General features: G+C 35.6%; 1 protein-coding gene and 1 pseudogene across 3 annotated transcripts in view; one reads left to right on the top strand and one right to left on the bottom strand.

The window, feature by feature from the left end:
* The window catches only part of GRM1 (glutamate metabotropic receptor 1), a 462,337-nt gene that overhangs the window by 167,395 nt on the left and 273,730 nt on the right, over positions 1 to 21,212 (bottom strand). The window lies entirely within an intron of this gene.
* Positions 15,058 to 15,573, top strand: LOC101094351 (annotated as a pseudogene).

The following is a 21,212-nucleotide window of genomic DNA, read 5'->3' as shown; positions in this document are numbered from 1 at the left end:
CCAGATTCTTTTGCAGTGTTTTTGCTTTATGTTTGAAGAATACCTCCTTCAAGTGACTTATTTTCTCCTATAAAAAAACCGTGGACTATTTTCTCCTTCTCCACTGGGGCTGCATCCTTCTCCCAGGGCATTCTTCAAATGTTTCACATGTCCCTCAGCCCATCACTGTAGGAGTCCTGCACCAACAGAGTCCTGTACTATTCACGGGACCAGTGAATATAGTCACCAAATGCCCCTTTTAATAAAAGTGCCAGAGGACCAAAAAAAGGCAGGCACTAGATTTTGTTGAAAAAGTATATTTGACACAGAAATCTCTTCTTATGTAGAGAGTTAGCATTCAAATAATTTATGCAATAGTCTTCTTGGGTTCACTGAACTCTAGGCCAACTTTATCAATTTTTGCTGTAGACAAAAACCTGCCTTTTGTTCCTAAACCATTTTGTGTTTTCATTGCATCTCAGGTACTCAATGATCTCATTTTGTTACTATGATCAAGTAGCTCCCTTGCTTATTTTAGGAATAAAGTCCACATTCCTTTACAAGGCATTTGGAGGACTCCATTTATGGCCAAAAGCTGTTGCCTTGTTCCCTTTCTACTTCTTGCCTCACAGTTCACTGGAGGCACTGGTCGATTCCTAAATAAGTTCAACTCTTTAATTTCTAATCTCTGGGTCTTGGTCTTTACTGCTTAAACTAATCAAAATTCCATAACCCTTTGCAAAAACTGCCTAAATATTACCCAAAAATCAAGGCATGTGAAACATTCTCTATGAAGTCTCTATCAGTCCTCGCCTGCTTCTTCTCTTTACCAAAACATTTTAATATTCTCATGCTGCTCACAATGTACTCTGTGGACTACAGATGTTTGTGTAGGTAAGGAGTCTACTGGATTCATCCAGTAATGTGTTTAGTCTATAAATACTGTTTATTAATTCTACCATTCTAGGCCCTAGGAAAGACACGGTGCCTTTGAGCAACTCACAATCTGGTGTTCTACTAGGTATCCAGGTGCACAGATAACTTTTATGTTTGTGTCCCACAAAGTAAATAACTTTGTATTTCAAACATAAAATGTGGCCAACAGATGGTTGCTGATTGAAACTCATGTGATAAAATAAATCCTAGCTAAACAATTAGGGGATTATCATATTAACATACTAAGGAGAATTTGCATTTTTAAAAATAATGAGCTCAGAAGAGATCCCCAAGCACCCTTCAGTGATGTTTTGGGAATGATGGGCCTTCTTAGAGCTTCTCAAATTACAGAAAATAGCCAGATGCCTACTTCATGCATCCATCATACTCTTTGGAGATATATTAACATAGATCCACATGGGAGGGCAGAGATAATGTTATTCTATATCTGAACACAGCGTTGGAAGGCAGCAAAACACTGATAGAATGTAACAGTGTGGAAGACCGCTGGGCAAAATTGAAAAGGAACTAGCATTTTCTTCAGAGCTATGGTCACAGGCAGGAATATGCACCCTGACAAAAGCTGCAAATGATTAGCTCAATAAAGGACTACCACATTTTAGAGATATGAACTTTTGCCTTATCTGTTCATTGAAAACTCATTCTTCTAATAGATGATTTAGCTTATAAATCATAGAGCAGAAATATTTGTGAATTATGCAATTTATTTGAAATGGCCATTTAATGGACTGTACTCACATACAGAGAAAATTTAGTCTCTCACTTGGGCAGCTGCTCTTCATTCTTTTCTACAAACAAGGCAAGCAATTTTTAAGGTGACAAATAGCATACATTTAGGAAAATGTAATACTATGCTACAAAACTTAATGGCAGGCAAACCTCAAAAGACTTAGAAATTTGGTTTGAATGAGATAAATATTCAAAGGACCGCCTGCCTATCGGAAGGCTTTCCGAAGCTAAGTTCCCCTCCTTCTCTGCAGGACTTCCTAAGGGGCTTTTTATCTCCTCTCTCCCAGCAAAACTCTTTAAAGAGCCATCATAAGTCCCTCCCACCTCATTACTCACAGTCTGGTTCCAGGCTTTAGGCCAGACAGCCCTGGCAACCTCTCTGGACATCCTCAACTGGATATCACTAGAGCTTTTCTTTTCAAAAAAAAAAAACAAAACCAAGTTTATTGGATATATAATATTTAAAATTCAGCATTTAAAGGAAGCTGTCTGTAATATCTTCCCCAAAATGGTGCTTATGAAGCTGAGTATATGGAATCAATTTCCATGTGGTTAAGGCCAGTTCAGTTTCTCCTGGACAAGACTGTAACCAACAAACTCAGCTGTCACAAAGAAGGAAGTGGAGGAAGGAGGTGGCAGAATGGAAACTTCCAGAGGGTGATCAGTAAGTCCTGCTCTGTGTCCACAGGGCAGTATGCCCTTCAATATAGATTTTTTTCAGCCTTTGTTTTGAAATTCTTTCCCACAAAACTTAATTAGGGAGAAAAATCACTAAACAGCAATATTTCATTCCAATATTACTCTTAAAATATTGACATAATATAGAAGGTTTTCTGCTTAGGCAAAAGACAAAGTTTTAATGAAGGATTTAAAGACACTGAACCAGATAAAAATGCTTACTGAGTTCCGCATTGCTTCATTTTATTTTTTAAATATTTTGTATGCCAAGCATGTATTTTGGAGGACAAAAAAAAAAAAAAAAAAAAAAAAGAAAGGAGAAGGAAAGAGGAAGTGTTGCATCCAGAATCTCATTTTAGGAAAACAATTTTAATAAGTGATTCTCTCTTTCTTTTTTTTTCTGTTTGAGTTCTTGAAATCATGTACTATTCCGAAAAGAGTTCATCCACCTAAATGTAATTTCCCAGCTAGCAAATTCTTGTGACAGATTAAAATATAAAACTTTAATCTACCATATGCAAAGAATATGTAAATTTAGGCTTCATCAATACCATCTCATGTCTGAATTCCATGAAAATTAAGTTTCTACCATTTCCTCGTTCATATTTAAACAGATCACTTTCCTACATTACATTATTCCATCTATTCAGTTTGTCAAGTGTTTCTTGGGCATACGTTTTGATGGTTTGAGTTCCCTTCCATCCGAAACATGAGGTTGGATCCAGATTTCTTTACCTGTGAAGTGAGTGATATTCCATGATCCCCATTGTCTCTTTCAGTTTTAAATTCTATGCTAAATCATAAGGTTGTTGTGATTAAATGAATACGAGGAGGAACTCACTTTGAAACTACAAAAGGACATGCAAATATGACTTAGAGACCAGCAACATTATTCATTGATGCTTATATTTTTATCAGTTGGTAACTTATGGAATCTGCTTTGATGTTCATTTCAGAACGGGGGCAGCATTTCTCTTAGGGGTCAATTGATAGCATGATAATGTCAACATTTACCTAACATCACTTGTATGCATTTCACTTGGCCTGCTTCAGAAGGACTCTCTGCGTGGTAGAAGAAAAAGTTCTTTCCTTAAGGGATACACATTTGTTTGGTTTTTTCCCTGTACTTAATTGATCTTAAATACCTTTTGTGGGGCGCCTGGGTGGCTCAATCGGTTAAGCGGCCGACTTCGGCTCAGGTCATGATCTCTCGGTCCCTGAGTTCGAGCCCCGTGTCGGGCTCTGTGCTGACAGTTCAGAGCCTGGAGCCTGTTTCAGATTCTGTGTCTCCCTCTCTCTGACCCTCCCCTGTTCATGCTCTGTCTCTCCCTGTCTCAAAAATAAATAAATTTAAAAAAATAAATAAATACCTTTTATCAATCTAAGAAAAAAAATTAATTAGAATTCTAATGAATTTTCTGGCAAATGAGGACATGTTTCTTATCTGTTATTTATTGCCCTCTCCACCATTTCAGAGGTTTTTGTTTGTTTGTTTGTTTTTATTAATGTCCATTTGAAAATGGCAGCAGGCTGCATTGGCTGTGGGAGTCTGCAATAGACTTATTTTTCAGATTTTAGTTTCTGCTATTTGTCAAGTAGCTACCTCAGAATGAGAGGAATGTTACATTTATTTTAATGCTATAGCCTCACTACAGGTGAAGATTTAATGCAATTTGTGTAGTAATAAATGTACTGTTATTCTGAAATGCACTGTGATATTTTTAAATGATATGCAACAAAAAGTCAAGTATTTGTGAATTAATGCAGAAATATTCACTTGGAACTATATGGAAAATAAAATAAGTCAGGTCAGGCTGCATTTTAATTGGTATTAGAAAACTTTCAGAATGAATAATAAGAAATTTTTCTTTAGAAAATGAAAAAATTGCAGATGCCAAATACTAGGGTGCATTTTTAAGGAATGAGCATTTCACATTTCTTTTTATTATTTACAATTTTATAATTTTATTTATATATAATTTCACATTTTCCTTTTATTTATTTGGTAAAATAAATCCTTATACCAATATTGCATGGTGGCTAACCAGCATCGATGGCTCTTAAATGTTGATACTCTCCTGTTATTTTTCGGTTTGTTTAACTTCTCTGTGCCTCATAGGTTAATTAAATGGTGCATTTAAGCACTCACTAAAGAACATGCCTTCAACAAGAACTAATTGTGATATAATTATCTCCATGTTGCTCATTTAGAAAAACAGTACAAGAAAGATGCTTGTGCACATGTTCATGTTAGTCAGTATGTAGCACATTTTTTATAATGGTTCCTGAATGAATACAAATTTGTACTATTTACCAGAGCAATTCTGGCCTTATTTTTTTGCTATTTAAAAAATTTTTTCCAGCCTTATTAAAGTATAATTGACAAATAACAATAGTATATATTTAAGATGTGCTATTTGATATTTTGATATATGTCTGCATTATGAAATAATCACCCATAATCAAGCTAACTTTCTTTGCATGGTGAGAACATTTTGCAAATTCCAAGTATATAATACAGCATTGTTAATTATATGTTAATTATAGTCACATTGCTGTACATTAGACCCCCAGAACTTATTCATCTTTCATAACTAGTGATTTGTACTCCTTGACCAATACTTCTCCATTTCCTCTCTCTCTCTCTAGCCCCTGACAATCCCCATTTAAACTGAGAAAAGTAAGTTAAATTCTTCTACCATCAAATCTTATAAATATGGGGTTATAAGATAACATCCTGATAGATTCTGATTTCAAATACTCAACATGGTGTTTTACCCAGGTAGGTATTTAATAAGTGTTTGCTAAATGTAATAATAACCTCGATTATGGTGTTGGAAAGAATATACATTAAGTATTCCACTGTGATGAATTCTGATTGTGCCTAATTAGTATTATCTGTTCTTTCATGTGCATTTGTTTAAAATTCACTCAAAGATTAGTTTCTTTCCGAAAAAACACTGTGAACATCTAACAAAACTCTGACTGATCAGACTGTCACAGCTATGACTCAAATCACCTCATGATGGCATATAACAGAATCTTGAGAGCAGTTCTGAGGAAATTTCAAAATTTAGAACAATGGTTTTAATGAGGAACATCTGATGTCATTAGGATAGCCATCAGAGAATTATAGACTATATTTAGAAGTATTTTAGAAAGTCCATGTTGATTACTTAAATGTCATAAAATAATAATTACCCTGTGTTGAACATTCTGTTTCTGACATGGTGCCAGGAGGTCGAAAGATACATAGATAGATGGATAGTCACTTCATTATATCATTCTGACCTCGCACTTCTGTTTCATAGAAAATATGATCCGCTGCTTTATAGTGATAATTTATTTTAATATAATAGTTTAAGCAAAAAAAAATATTTCCAGGAGATCTAAAATATGACTAATATGTGGTCTTGGCTTGATACTGATACTATAGCCTGATCATGATATAGCAGTTAAATAAATTCAAAATCCAATGAGCATATAACAATCTGCCTTAGAGGGCATAGCTCGGTGCTAGGGATTCAAAGAGGATGGGGACCCAGTATCAGTGTTCCCAGGAGCTTAAAGTTGGAATGGGGAAGGTCGGGCAAAGGCACACATGCACATAAATTACACAAGGTAGAACATCATGAGTTACGAGAAAGGAAAGAGAGGAAAGGAAAGAAAAGTCATAACCAGTTAATAGAGGGGGAAGGATCTCAAAAACTCAATTAGGAGGTAGTTTGTGAGCTAAACCTTGACAGGATTTTTTAAATAGACTTTTCAAATTATAAATCTCTACAACAGAATTTCTTTTATCCCACTACTCAATAAATATTTATCTGGTGTTTCCCATTATTGAGTATATGGTTGTCACTGAGGAAACAAATGAATAAGTACTTGTTATCAGGAAAGGCAAAAGATATAAACAAGTTAACAGATGATAATACAATGCAGTCGGTGGAGATGAAGAAATACTTTCACTCCCTGGGACAAGGAAGAACTGGAGATTAAGAAAACCTTTTGGGGAAGAGGTGATAAATGAGTGAACTTCTTTAAGACAAGTAGACATTGTATAACTCAGGTGAAGTCCTGGGAGATGGTAATGTGGTTAGCATGTTTATGTGTTCAGTCATTAAAAACTGTAAGTTACTTATACCTTACCAAGTAAAAAACTCCCACTAAGAGAAAACATGAGAAATGTTAGTTTCAGGTGGCTGGAAGCAAAATGATTAGCAGAAGTTGTCAAAGAAGGTGGTAAATTGTGAGAATGTTTCAGAATGCCAAAGGCCTCAGAGGTCCTGCTATGAGATGAACACTGCTATGGAGTTCGCTCTGTATCTTGAATGCTTGGAGAGCTATTCAACAGAGAGACGTGAAGAGGACGTTATCACCGGATGTAAGAGGTTGGGGATTGGGGTGCATGACATAAACCGAGTTGGATTCTAATAAGGTCCCTCTGGAGGCACAGGGAGAATGAATTGTTGGAAGAGGGCACGTTGTGAGACTAGCATAAGGAAAACAAGTTACAAAGAGAGAATAGTACAGATGGGAACTGATAAGATTCTTTACTTGGTCAGTGGACATATGGTTGGAAATAATTGAATGATTGCAGAGGTGTGAAAGAGGGAGTACAGTGGAGCCCAGAGGGAATTGCAGTGGAGCCCAGTGTTGGTAGTAATGTAAAGAAAAGAGTGAAGAAATGTGGCTAGTTCATTCTGGTTGGATGATTAATGCCATTTCTTGGGACTAAAACAAGAGAAGTGTATCTGAGAAGAGTGATAATAAATTTACAACCTTGCAAACTGAAAATTGTCTCATCTACTGGAAAAAACACAGCACCAAAATAAAAATAAATTTAAGATTTAAAGGTTTATCTGTTACTCAACTAATTATATAATCTATGGCTTAAAATAAAGTATGGAGGGGCACCTGGGTGGCTCAGTCGGTTAAGTGTCCGACTTCGGCTCAGGTCATGATCTCATGATCCATGAGTTCGAGCCCCGCGTCGGGCTCTGTGCTGACAGCTCAGAGGCTGAAGCCCGTTTCAGATTCTATGTCTCCCTCTCTCTCTGCCCCTCCCCTGTTCATGCTCTGTCTCTCTCTGTCTCAAAAATAAATAAACGTTAAAAAAATTAAAAAAAAATAAAGTATGGAAAATAGGCCTGAGGTAGACCTGATCACAGTTCATGTACTCACTAATCAATCTCATAAGGATATTAGTGAAGGCATAAAACCAGGAATGAAGATCCCACCGAGGCAGTCATCACCATATAGGTAAGGTACTACTAGAATATATGGGTATGAATAAAATCCCTATGAGATTGGGTTTAGCAAAAAAGGACACAAAGGATTTGAAAAGTCAAGGAAGGAGACTTTATTGAGTGGAAAGATGGAAGAGGGGGATATACTGGTGCTAAATGTGCTTGAGGAGGAGTTTAAAGAAGGAAGTGGTCCACTGAATCCAATGCTATGGAGAGATCAAATGAGATGAACACTGAAAATATTGCCTTAGATTTAGCTACCAAGAGGCCACTAGCATTTATGTGTATCTTTGAAAATTCAAAAATAATACTATAAATTATTTGTGGGTCCATACACATGTAGTAAAAGTATAAAAGCACTGTCAGGAAAAGTCCATACCAACTCTCAGCTAGTGGCCACTTCAAGGGCAGAACTGCAGCGTTGCTCATCTCCATTTGCACTGTATTTTACATGAATAGTGTCCTTGGAGGTGAGCTACATAATGATCCAGCTCTGGGGAAATAACAACTGAGCTGGCTATTAATAAGGGAAGTAGCTTTAAAACAACTAAAATCAAAATGGCAGTATGTTAACATTTGCTAAATCCGACCGGTTTGCATGGATATTTGTTACGTTTGTTTCTGAACTATCTATATATTTGAAATATTTAAATAACTTTAAAGGCATTCTTAACACTTGCCTGGATTCTCCCAATGTTGTCCCATGTGCGTTTTCCCTTTGCTGATTTGCTCTGTATCCTTTCATTGTAAAAATCTGTAGCCATGAGGGCCACTACAGAGTGAGTCCTATGAGTGTTCCTAGCAAATCATTGAACCTGCGGGTGGCCTCCAGAACCTCCGGCCCAGCTAGGTTCAGTGCACCTTCATTTGAAAAATTCTGAGAGCATGTGAAGAAATGCAGCGTAGGCTAACACATCTACTGGCAGCCAGCAAGAAAAAGCAGACTCCTAGTGCATGGTTCAGATTCTTCAAGTTCATCTATCAGATGCTGCCATTGATTGGCAGACCTGAAAGCCCAGTGAATCTTGATGAATTTGACTCCAGTGTATCTCAGCTTAGTGATTCCAAACCATAACATGAGGATAACTACCAGAAGACAACCAGCACATTTTTGAGAAAGTGGTGTAGGGCCTTTTATAGACATGGAGTAGTTTATCAGATGAATTAATATATAGCTGTTGATATATTAATATACTATTAACACATATCTATTATATATTAATTATATATCTATTAATATATATCTATTATATTACTATATATCTATTGATTAGTAGCTATCTATTGATATATTAATAAATTAATTAACATATAATTAATATGTATAATATATATTAAAATTCTTAATTAACTCCTCTTCTTGCTATAGACTTTGGACTCAGATGTCTCTAAGAACAAATCCCAAATCCATGACTAATTATGTATAGGTAAGGCATCTTTGAAAGTGACTTAACCTCTGAGTTTCAGCTTCCTTATCTGTGAAATTATTTGCCATGAGTATTACCTAACACATACAAAATTACTAGCACAGAATTTGGCACATAATAAGCACTTAACAAATACTGTTCATACATGATTTTTCATATATTCCTGTGTACTGTGTCTTCTGCATTCTGAGTTAAGAAGGCAGAACAAGGGCATTGGTCAAAATTTCAAGGTACTCATCAAGACCAAAGATTTCCCTGAGAATTCAAAAGTAGGAAAAACTGAACAGGAGAATAAGTCTTGTGGGACTTTGGAAACTACTGTATGAACAACCTGGCAAACCATGTTTAACATGAAAAATACACACACACACACACACACACACACACACACACACAGCCTTCTACTCCATGACACAAAGTGATTTGTGTAGCCATTATTGACTAAACCTAATACCCAATATAAACTATAATTCAAAACAAAACATTACATGCAAACTTGAAAATATTATTTTAAAAATTCTTTGCTCACTTTACATGGTATTTTTCACATTTACTAACACATGATATTTTTAAAGTTAACTCTTTAATATGTATTATTTTTTTTAAAAATCACACCGAGGTTTTAATTTTGTTGAAAAGTTAAATTCTTTTGGATTAAAAATGCTATTTATTTATTTTTTTTTTTAATTTTATTTAAATCCAAGTTAGTTAACATATTGTGTAATAATGGTTTCAGGAGTAGAATTATGATTCATCACTTACATATAACACCCAGTACTCATCCCAAGAAGTACCCTCCTTAATGCCCATCATCCACTTAGCCCTTAGCCACATGCCACACCCCTCCAGCAACCCTAAGTTTGTTCTCTGTATTTGAGAGTCTATTCTGGTTCACCTCCTTCTGTGTTTTTATCTTGTTTTTCCCTCCCTTCCCCATGTTCATCTGTTTTGTTTCTTAAATATGCATATCAATGAAGTAATATATTTGTCTTTCTCTGGCTAACTTATTTCACTTAGCATAACACCTTCCAGTTTCATACATGTTTTTGCAAATGGCAAGATTCCATTCCTTTTCATTGCCAAGTAGTATTCCATTATATATATATGTATATATATATATATATATATACACATAGATATATGTATACTATATACATATATACATATATATACATATATATGTATACTATACATACATACTATATGTGAATGTGCCCCTTCGAATCAGCATTTTCATATCCTTTGGATAAATACCTAGTAGTGCAATTGCTGGGTCATAGGGTAGCTCTATGTTTAATTTTTTGAGGAACCTCCATACTGTTTCCCAGAGTGGCTGCACCAGTTCTCATTCCCACTAGCAGTGCAAAAGTATTCTCCTTTCTTCACATCTTCATTGGCATCTGTTGCTTCCTGAGGTATTAATTTTAGCCATTCTGACAGGTGTGAGGAGGTATCTCATTGTGATTTTGATTTGTATTTCCCTGATGATGAATGATATTGAGCATCTCTTCATGTGTCTGTTAGCCATCTGGATGTCTTCTTTGAAAAAGTGTCTGCTCATCTCTTTTGCCAATGTCTTTACTGGATTATTTGTTTTTTGGGTGTTGAGTTTGAAAAGTTCTTTATAGATTTTGGATACTAACCCTTTATCTGATATGTCATTTACAAATATCTTTTCCCATTCTGTGTTGCCTTTTAGTTTTGTTGATTGTTTCCTTTGCTCTGCAGAAGCTTTTTATCTTAATGAAGTCCCAATAGTTCATTTTTGCTTTTGTTTCCCTTGCCCTTGGAGACATGTCTAGTAAGAAGTTGCTGCAGCCAAGGTCAAAGAGTGCTATCTGTTTTCTCCTCTAGGATTTTGATGTTCCCTATTTTACGTTTAGGTCTTTCATCCATTTTGAGTTTACTTTTGTGTATGGTGTTTAAAAACTATCCTCTAGGGGACCTGAGAGGCTTAGTCGGTTGAGTCTTGGACTCCTGATTTCGTCTCAGGTCACGGTTTAGAGATTCCTGGGATTGAGCCCCATGTCTGGCTCTGTGTTGACAGTGTAGAGCCTGCTTGAGAGTCTTTCTCTCACTGTCTCTCTCTCAGCCCCACTTACACACACACACACACACACACACACACACACACAGAGTCTCTCTCTCTTTCTCAAAATAAATAAATAAACTTTAAAAAAGAAAACAAAAACTATCATCTAACCATATACTGTGTGGTAAGAATCTTAGTCTTATTCTTTGTGTTAGGCTACATCTTTTAAAGAAATTAAATTTATGATAGAGCTGTTGAAATTCTATTATTTTAGCTATGCGGTATGTAATAACTACATTCTATAACTAAACTGGATTATCTAACAACCTGCTTGAGAGCACTGACTATGCCTATCTAATTTGCCCAACTGGACAATAAGCAAAATTTCCAAACCATATAGTCTTAAAAATAAATACATTTTCTCTTTAATAATGGCTTTCTCTAAACATCAGGGAGTACAAATGCTTAGTTGCAGCATTGTATTTTTCAAGACAATGATATTTATTTAGCAAGAATCGAATTCCTTGACTTACTGGAATTAAATTACTACTTAGGAACAGGAACAGTATTAATATACAGTTTTCATTAAGATGTTAATTTATTTAACATTACTTAACTCTCCAGTGAGTACACATTCTATAAAAAAACACAGAATTCTGAAGTAATGTAATTGCTAAATATTCCCTACAGTATAAGAATTGCACACATTCTTTCAAATTGATTTGTAATGGCATTATAGCAAAAAGCTGAGAATTTATGCATTAGCCTAGTTCTTTTTTTTCTCATGAGAAAATTAATGACACAAGTATAAATGAAAGACTTGATATTTCTATAACTGTGTACTTGGTTTTTGTGAAAATAGATCAAACTAGCCTAGCTAGTTTGTTATTTTGTTCCTAAAACAATGTACAAATTTTAGTCATTGAGATACAAAAAAACAAAAATTGGAATGCAAAAGGCTACAGTCCTGGCATAAAAATAGGCAGAAAATAGTGTTAAAGCAATAAATAAATTTATACTTGTGTGCAAGGTAATTTAAGGATCTAATCTGAAGTGTTTCTAAATTGCTATTTATCAGCACACTGTTTACTGAATAACCCTTCCCCACTATTTTGTTAACTTTTTATCATATACTTAAAATGTTATATATGAAGCTGTAGAGAAGATTCTATGAGTTAACTATAATCCCACCATCTAGACAATAATAATATTATGTTTGGTCAATTTTTTCCAGTCTTCTTTCACATATATATACATTTTCTCACAAAACTCAAAATATACTAATAATTTCATATTCAGTGTTTTATTTGTGATTATATATAAATGTTCCCCACATCATAAAAAAGTTATTTTTAAATATTTTTATGTCTATAACAGAAATATTCTTACTGCCCAATAGCTAGACATTTTTGCTGGTTTTGACATTTCTTTTTTCTACTGCAAGTAATATGAAGTGAACATCCTTTTTCTTAAATCTCAGTCAGTATCCTTAAATATTTTCTAAGAATAGAGTAGGAAGGGAAGTACTAAATCAAAAGAAATAAGCTTTTTAAATGTTGTTAATACATACTGGTAGTTTGCTTTCCAGAATGTTACAGCCATTCACACATTTAATAGTTTCTGAGAATGTTCATCTACTCACAGTCTCCAGTATGGAGAAATATCATGTTATTATTTATTTAAATCTTCTGTAACTTGGTAGGTAAAACAATGTATCAGATAACTTCTTTAATTTGCCTTTGTTATTAATTAAATTCTACACACACACACACACACACACACACACACACGTGCGCGCACATACATATGGAGAGTAACATCAGCAATATGGCTGCAAACATGTACCAGGATTGTGTCGCCCAAACCCCCAACAACAAAAACGTGGCATCCATTCATGGAAGAAAGTACGTTCTTGGGAGCTATGGCATCTGGCACTCTACACCAAGGGACCCGGGAAGAGCCTTGCCTACTTATGCATCAGTTAACAGGCAGATAGACCTTGGTCCTGGCTGTGGACACTGCAAAGGCACATGAACCAACTCCAGTTTCTCTTAGCTGTGATCCAGAAGCCCCCAGAAAAAAACTTAGACAATCACCCATGGGTAAGAGAGCCTTTGTGGAAGTCCAGGTCTTGAGCGAAGTTCCAGCATACTGATGACACACACATACAAATACAAGTTTGTATGTACTGGAGAGGGATAGAGGAACAGTTGGACTTTATCTACATCAGTCCTCTGATGGCTGGTGCACAGTGCAGGTCCAAGAGAGATCTTCTCAAAACATTATTTCTCCCACAAGGAGAAAGTAAGAGCATGTGATTGAGCACCCAGCTTCTCCAGCTGTGTAGGATGCTGCCAAAGAGGTCCATTTCTTGGGGCACCTGGGTGGCTCAGTCAGTTAAGCATCTGACTTCAGCTCAGGTCACGATCTCACAGCTTGTGGGTTCAAGCCCCACATCAGGCTCTGTGCTGACAGCTCTGAGCCTGGAGCCCACTTCAGATTCTGTGTCTCCCTCTTTCTGCCCCTTCCCCACTCTCTCTCTTTCTCTGTCTCAGAAATAAATAAATATTTAAAAAAAATTTTTAAAGAGGTCCATTGCTCTCTCAGTCTTGGTGATGATTTTTGGATACAATACCAAAAGTACATGAAACAAAAGCAAAAACCGACAAGTTGAACTACATCAAACTAAAAGCCTCTGCACAGCAAAAGAAACATCACCAAACGAAAAGGCAACATATGAAATAGGAAAAAATATTTGGAAATCATGTATGTGATAGGGGTTAATATTCAAAATATATAAAGAACTCATATAAGTCAAGAGCAAAAAACCCAAACAGTCCAATTAAACAATGGGCAGAGAAGCCAAATAATCAGTTTTTACAAAGACATACAAATGTCCATTGGGTACATGAAAAAAATTTTCAACATCACTAATCATCAGGGAAATGCATATCAAAACCACAGTGGGATATCACCTCACACCTGTTTAGAATGGCTGTTATCAAAAAGAAAAGAAACAGCAAGTATTAGCAATAGTGGAGAAAAGGGAACCCTTGTACACTGTGGGAATGTAAATTGGTACAGCCACAACGTAAAACAGAATGAAGTTTCCTCAGAAAAATTAAAGACAGAACTACCATATGATTAAGCAATCCTACTTCTATGTATATATCGAAAGGAAGTCAAATCAGTATCTCAAATAGTTGTCTTTGCTCTCATGTTCATTGCAGCATTACTCACAATAGCCAAGATGTAAAAACAACCTAAATATCCAGCAAAGGGTGAATGAAGAAGATGTGGTATATATACAGAAGGGAATATTATTCAGCCATAAAAGCGAAGGAAATATATTTGCAAAAGCATTGATGGACCGTGAGGGCATTATACTAAGTAAAATAAGCTAGACAAAGACAAATACCGTATGATCACACTTAAATGTGGAATATAAAAAAAGTCAAACTCCTAGAAACAGAAAGTAGAATAGTGGGGCCCAGGTGTGCAGAAAACATGTTGGTTAAGGGTACAAACGTTCAGTTACAAGATGAGTAAGTTTGGGGACTCTAACATATGGCATAGTGATTATACTTAATAATACTGTATTAAATACTTGAAAGAAAGAAATGGTAATTATGTGAGGTGATACAGGTGTTACCTAACCCTACTGTTGTAATCATTTCACATATATTAATGTGTCAAATCAACCCATTGTACACCTTAAACTTATATAGTGATATATGTCTAGTTATATCTCACTAAATCTGGGGGGAAAGTGAATAAAACTTTTTGCTTACACACTCACTCAAAAAATATACATTAAATTAATATATTTTTGGTAATTATCCGTTTCTGTCATTTTCCCATATATTTCATATTTGTTACATTACTACAGTGTATGTATATACTCATATACATAGATGTTTATACATATGTATGTATACACATACAGTCTATTATATATGTTGAGAATATATTCCTAGTTTGTTGGTCAATCGTCCTTGCCACGCCCACCATGGCCACCATTTAGCAAATGGTAGGAAGATAGAGCTTAATGGAGAGCAAAGGCTTTGACAAATACATGAAGGAAGTAGGAATGGAGATGGCTCTGTGAAAAGTGGGTGCAGTGGCCAACCAGACTGTATCATCTCTTCTGATGGCAAAATCCTCATCATAAAAACTGAGAACACTTTGAAAACAACAGTTTTCCTATAACCTAGAAGTTTGAAGAAACTACAGCTGATAGCAGAAAAACGGACTGTCTGCAACTACACTAACAATGCATTGGTTCAACATCAGGAATGTGATGGAAGGAAAGCACATTAACAAGAAAACTAGAAGATGGGAAATTAGTAACGAAAGGTGCCATGAACAATGTCACCTGTACTTATGTCTATGAAAAAGTAGGGTAAAAATTCCATCATCATTTTGGACAGGAATTATCCGGGAGGATGAACAAGCTCAGTTCAATGAGGAAATCCCCATACTGCTTTTATTTTTCATTACTGTGTTCAATTACCTTTATCATCAACAGTTTACATGCAACTATTTCAAAGTGTTGATTTAATTATGATCATCCCTTTGGTTAGTAAATAAATGTGTTTGTGCTAAAAATAAAATAAAAAATAAAAAAATAAAATTTGGTCTGTCTTGATTCCTGTAGGCAAAAGATGTTTAAAGAGCCAATTTTATAAATACGTTCCTTTTTGATTTTTGCCATTACTTTGAAATATTTATCTATATTATCTTTCAGTGTACTGTTAATATAATATATATAATGTAAATTATAAATATAGATACACATATCATTTAATCTATCTAAAATGCATCTGGCTTATGCTATGAGATAAAAATTTAATGGCTATTAAATCTAGTCAGATGGAGAATATATTTGTATAATTTTTCAGTGGGTTCTTAAGATCTTAAATGAAAATGTTTTTCTCTTGCTTTCACATAAGAGCAACATCTTGGTTGGTCACAGATAACATACTATCTTCCACAAAATTCTATGGACATTTCAAAATTATCTCCCACATAAAAATCTGAAACTAACCCAAGTTCACACCTTTGTGGCCAGTTTTCTTTTTTTGTTTCTGTTTTGTTTTCTGATCCTTGCTTATGGATTCATAAGAATATTTTATACTTTTGAAGTTCATAAACATTGCAAGGATGTGTCTAAATGCCTCTTTTTTATGAATTTTATCTGAAGTATGGCATGCCCTTTCAATGAGCCCTTTGTAACTGAAGACTTTTTACAATTATGTTGTAAAGAATTACTTCTGTTTTAACGGCCTTGGCCTGTGCTATGAGAGTGCCTGTAATTCTGTTTGCATTTTTTTTTTCTGGTTAGTTCCCATTTCTATAGTCTCCTTTCTCATCACTTTTATTTATTTGCTTTTCTCTCTGTATCTTGGGAGACCATCTCAAGGCTATCCCCCAAAATGAGATTAAATGGAATCGCACATGCTGATAGTTTTCAATACTGGATTTTTATTTAAATCACTCGTGAAATGTAATAGTAACAGTAATAATAATAAAGTCGGGTAAGCTCAAAGCTATGACACCGCACAGATCATGAGACATTCTATTCTCTGTTGGTAGTGATTGCTGGAGTTGTACAATGATGTGGAACTGCCTAAGTCCTGTTCTAGACCAATTAAATCAGAATCTTTGTATGCTGTAAAGCACTGACATATAAAATTTTTCTTTAGTTGATCCTAGTGTGCAGCCATGATTAGAGAGGTGGGGTAGCCAATGGCATATGTATAGGGCTTAGCACATGGCCTGAAATACATCCGTGCTCAGGACATGTTAAACAGTCTCAGCTTTAGCATCTGCCTCTGTATCATCATTTTATTATCCACAAAGCCAATTTTAACTCTTTAGCGCAGATTTTAATCTACTTTTGCTGTTCCGTTTTTTTATGCCTTCCTTACCCAATCTTCTGTCTGCCTCATATTCTCATCTTTTGGCTGTTTACCCTTGTTTCATGAGGACTATGTCTTGTTTATCTATCAAAGATGTCGAGAAATTTCCTAAACTTATTTTCTAATTAGGTGCTATTTTCAAAAATAAGAACTCTATCCAGGCTCAGTTTTGCTAACGGACAAGGTGTATGGGTTGGCCCCGTGGATTGCTAAGAGAGTCTCATCAAGCGTGCAGCCAGAATGTGAACCAGCATGCAGATTCTCAAGCATAGTTCTGTTGAATTAGGAGAAGCTTTTCTCTTATGACCTCTCTCTGGTTCTCCGTTGGGTTGAAGAGATAGAGTATACTCCACAACATGTACTGAAGACACAAGCATTCCAAACTCCCTCCATTTTCCTTAATTTGTCATTCAACAAATACTTACAGGTAATGTCCTAGGTGCTAGAGAATGCAGAGGTGAACTATGTCCTTCTTTTCACAGAGCTTACATGTTAGTACCAGAAGCAGACAATACTTATCTACATAAATAAGATTACTTCAGATATTACTATTGCACATTAAGAAAACAAAATAGGACAACATTAAAAGGGTCCAGAGAGGAGCGACATTTACCTGATGGAAATACACTTACTGGGATGCCATGTGCCACTATCAACATTTCTGCTCTGATGTTTCCTATGACGTAGTATGCTGTCAAATGGACATGGGGGAGAAGTTCTATGACCACCTCAAAAGACACTTGCAGAAGATACCTGCCCAATGTTTTGGTTGGTCTTGAGCCAGGGCCTTTTTTCCAGAAAGCAGAGAATACAAATAAAATGTCTCCCTACTTTCATTTAGAGTATTTGAGCTTGGTCTATTCCAAGTGAGAAAGTATCTATTAATTACCAATTAGTTCTCAATTCAGCCCAAAATGTTAAGTTTATCCAAGACCAACAATAGTTTTACAGTCAAATTTAGTTGGGAAATTATTATGTTCTTTTTTTTTCTCCATGTTAAAGGGCATTTTATGGGAAATAGAGAATAGCAACATCTATCCAAACTGGACCAGAATGCTTAAACATTTCCCTTATTTCTGTGCTCTAGGTCAGAAGCTGTATAAAAAATTCTTTGGTTATGTTTCAAGGACTTCAGGCTCTTCAGCCCACCCTCCTTTCCTACTCATTTTTAATGCCATTGTGTCTCTAGTTTAGTCCTCTTTACATTGTACTTCCTTACGTTGTACCTTACGTTGTACTCTTCCTTACATTGCTCCCGCCCATCTCCTCCAGATGGATGTTTTAGTCAAACTGTCCCTTGGAATTTTATTCTAGTTTCATTCCTATACATTGTGCTTCACTTCTTCCATGATCCCATGGTGTGTCACCTGCTGATCAATCCTTCCTGACTCCCTCATTCAAACCAGACTTCCAGTGACGTTGACTTTGTCAGGTGCCCTGGGTTTTCATTAGTTCTTCAGAAGAGTTCAGATGACTAACCAGGTTAAACCAGAGATCCTATTTAAGTATTTCATTTAATGGCTTTCACTCAGTGTCTCTACCCTGACTGTTGCCAAGTAGAATATTTAGATATTGAAAATACAGCTGTAAACAAGGCATACAGGTCCCCGATCAAATGCAAATAACAATACATGGAGAAATAGACAAGTCAACTAACAATGTTAAAACAGTATGATAAGCATGGTGATTGGAAAAATTCAGTGTTTTCTAAGATCAGACACTTATACTATATTTGAGTTGTATGGAAAGAAACTGTCTAAACTAGAGTCTGATGGATGAGTTAAATAGGAATGAGCAAAGAAAAGAGATGGGAGGGAAAGAGCTCTCTAGAAGCACTAACATTTAATCATGAGCATGTCCATGTAATGAGATCAGCACAGTTTGCTAGGGAGACAGTTGGTGAGAGCTTGGACAAAAGAACCTTCATCAGTTCTCAGTACAGCCAGGGTAAGAAGCTTTCATTTTCCTAGATGTGATGGCAGTCTCTATCATGTATTAGAATTATTGTTAATTTATTCATTCAGCAACTATATCTACTACTTCAATGCAGAATGTGATGTTGGACTATAATGCCAATTATGGGAGGTATGACACCTTCTCTCATGGATTTTATTCCTGCCTTGCATGTAGTATGGTCTACTTGTAAGCTTTTTGGTTCCAGTGACTTCTCTGAAGTCAATGTGGTAGAACATTTTGGTGGAACAAACCTACAAGTAGATAAGTCAAGAATAAAATAAAATATGTAGGAAGAAAAGAGGGCAGGGTATTTTTTAAAAGGATTTAGAAACAAAGGGGAAGAAGAGAACTGAGATAAGGGAAAGAAAGAAGGGAAAGAGAGACAGAGAACAGAAACAGTACGTTTGTGATGGAGAAAGCAAAGTATCATAAAAAGCTTCTCAAGTATAACAGACTGCAAATATTTGATATTACAGTCTTTCTAAATTAGGTTTAGAATACCTAGTATGCCTAACTCAAAATCTTCTGCGTATAGTTGCATGAAAAGTATTTTATGGAAATAAGCAGCCCAGGGCTTTCTTTGAATACCAAGGGACTCATTCTCAATGAAAATTTTGCATGAATCTCACTGCTGCCATGATAACTACCTGTCATCAAACTACCGTTCCAATGCCATCTTTTGCCACTGTAAGTTTTAAGGCCTTGATCAACATTTTCTACCTGAAAACTTCAAGAAAATTACTCTGACAACTGTAATCACTGTGTCCTTTAGACACAAGAAATGGCTTGTTACTGCAACTAAAATCACAGTTATCTTCTTGGGGCAGGGGAGACTACTTTAAAGAAAGAACAGGTGGCTCAGTTGGTTAAGCGTCCAACTCTTGATATCAGCTCAGGTCATGATCTCAAGGTTATGAGGTGGAGCCCCACATCAGGCTCTATGCTGACAGTGCAGAGCCTGCTTGGGATTCTCTCTCTCCCTTTCTCTCTGCCTCTCACCAATTTGCTCTCTTTCTCTCTTTTTCTCAAAATAAATAAACATTTTAAAAAGCCAAAAAGAATAGTTAGAAAATGTGTCTAATGGGTACCCTGTATTATATAATAATTTCAATTAAATAACAACATATTTATTGGGCACTTAATAACTATAGGGTCTCATGCTTAATGCTCAATAGAAACTAATGAGTTTAAAAAGGAGAGGCTGTAGTTCCTTCTCTTAAACAGGTTGTGGTCTTATTGTACAAGGGAAAATAAAATAGTCTCATTATAAATTTAACATTAGGAGAATGTGCCATAAGAGAATTTAAAAATACATATAGAAGAAGACATAAATTATATCAGATTGGAGGATCAAGAAAGTCTTTACTGAAACGATGACACTAGGATGGTCTCAGAATATAACCAGAATTTCAAAAAATAAAAAAAGATCAGATGCTATTCTAAATCGAAGAAATAGCATAAGCCAAGGCACAGAGGCAGAAAACTTATGTGCTATTTAGGGAAAAGTCTAGTTCATCTGGAGCACTAAGTAACACAAAAGCACCAGTGGGAGAATCAAACCATGCTGTGGAGGACCATGAAAGTTTCAGTGAAATCCACACACAATTTTATAAATAATGGAGAGCAACTGTATTTGTTGTAAAAGAAAAGACACCATAAGAACTTCTTATTAGGAAAATTATAGGCAGTAATATGTAGAATGAATTACAACAGAGAAAGGCTGGAATTTAGAATCAAATGTAATAGGCAAAAAAAAAAAAAAATACGTGTTGAGGTTTGAAGGCACCCAATGAGCTGGTATTCTCTTTTCGCTGGCCAAGCTCTGGATCAACCGAAATTGATAAAGGAGATGGTGGATGGGTACAAAATGCATTGAAGGTCATGGCTTAGAGGTGCAGCAATGACAGAGTTCCTCATATGGAACCCTAGCATATGATAGATTTAGCCATTGCAGACTGCCCTACAAAATTTTGGGTGTAAAAGAGGAAAGAAGATGGAGGGGATTAAATTAAATGCTCGGACCCTTTCCCCTTATACACTGGGGGAAGAAAGACTGAAGAGCCAGACAAAAGTCTACAGAGGTATTATGGAGGGGCTCTATGGGAAATTGGCAAAGTATTCCCACATCCCCAATAAAAGGGCTTCTATTTTCTTGGTGGTGGGGAATGATAGCTAGCATTTATTACCAGCAAAAAAAAAACCCTCCCTAAACAGTTTACATTTAATATTCAAGAAACTCTAGGATATAGGTACTGTTATTATTTTCATTTACAGGTTTGAAAAAAGT

Source organism: Felis catus, chromosome B2, assembly GCF_018350175.1.
Source record: "Felis catus isolate Fca126 chromosome B2, F.catus_Fca126_mat1.0, whole genome shotgun sequence".
NCBI lineage: Eukaryota > Metazoa > Chordata > Mammalia > Carnivora > Felidae > Felis > Felis catus.
This window is presented reverse-complemented; position numbering and strand designations above follow the sequence as displayed.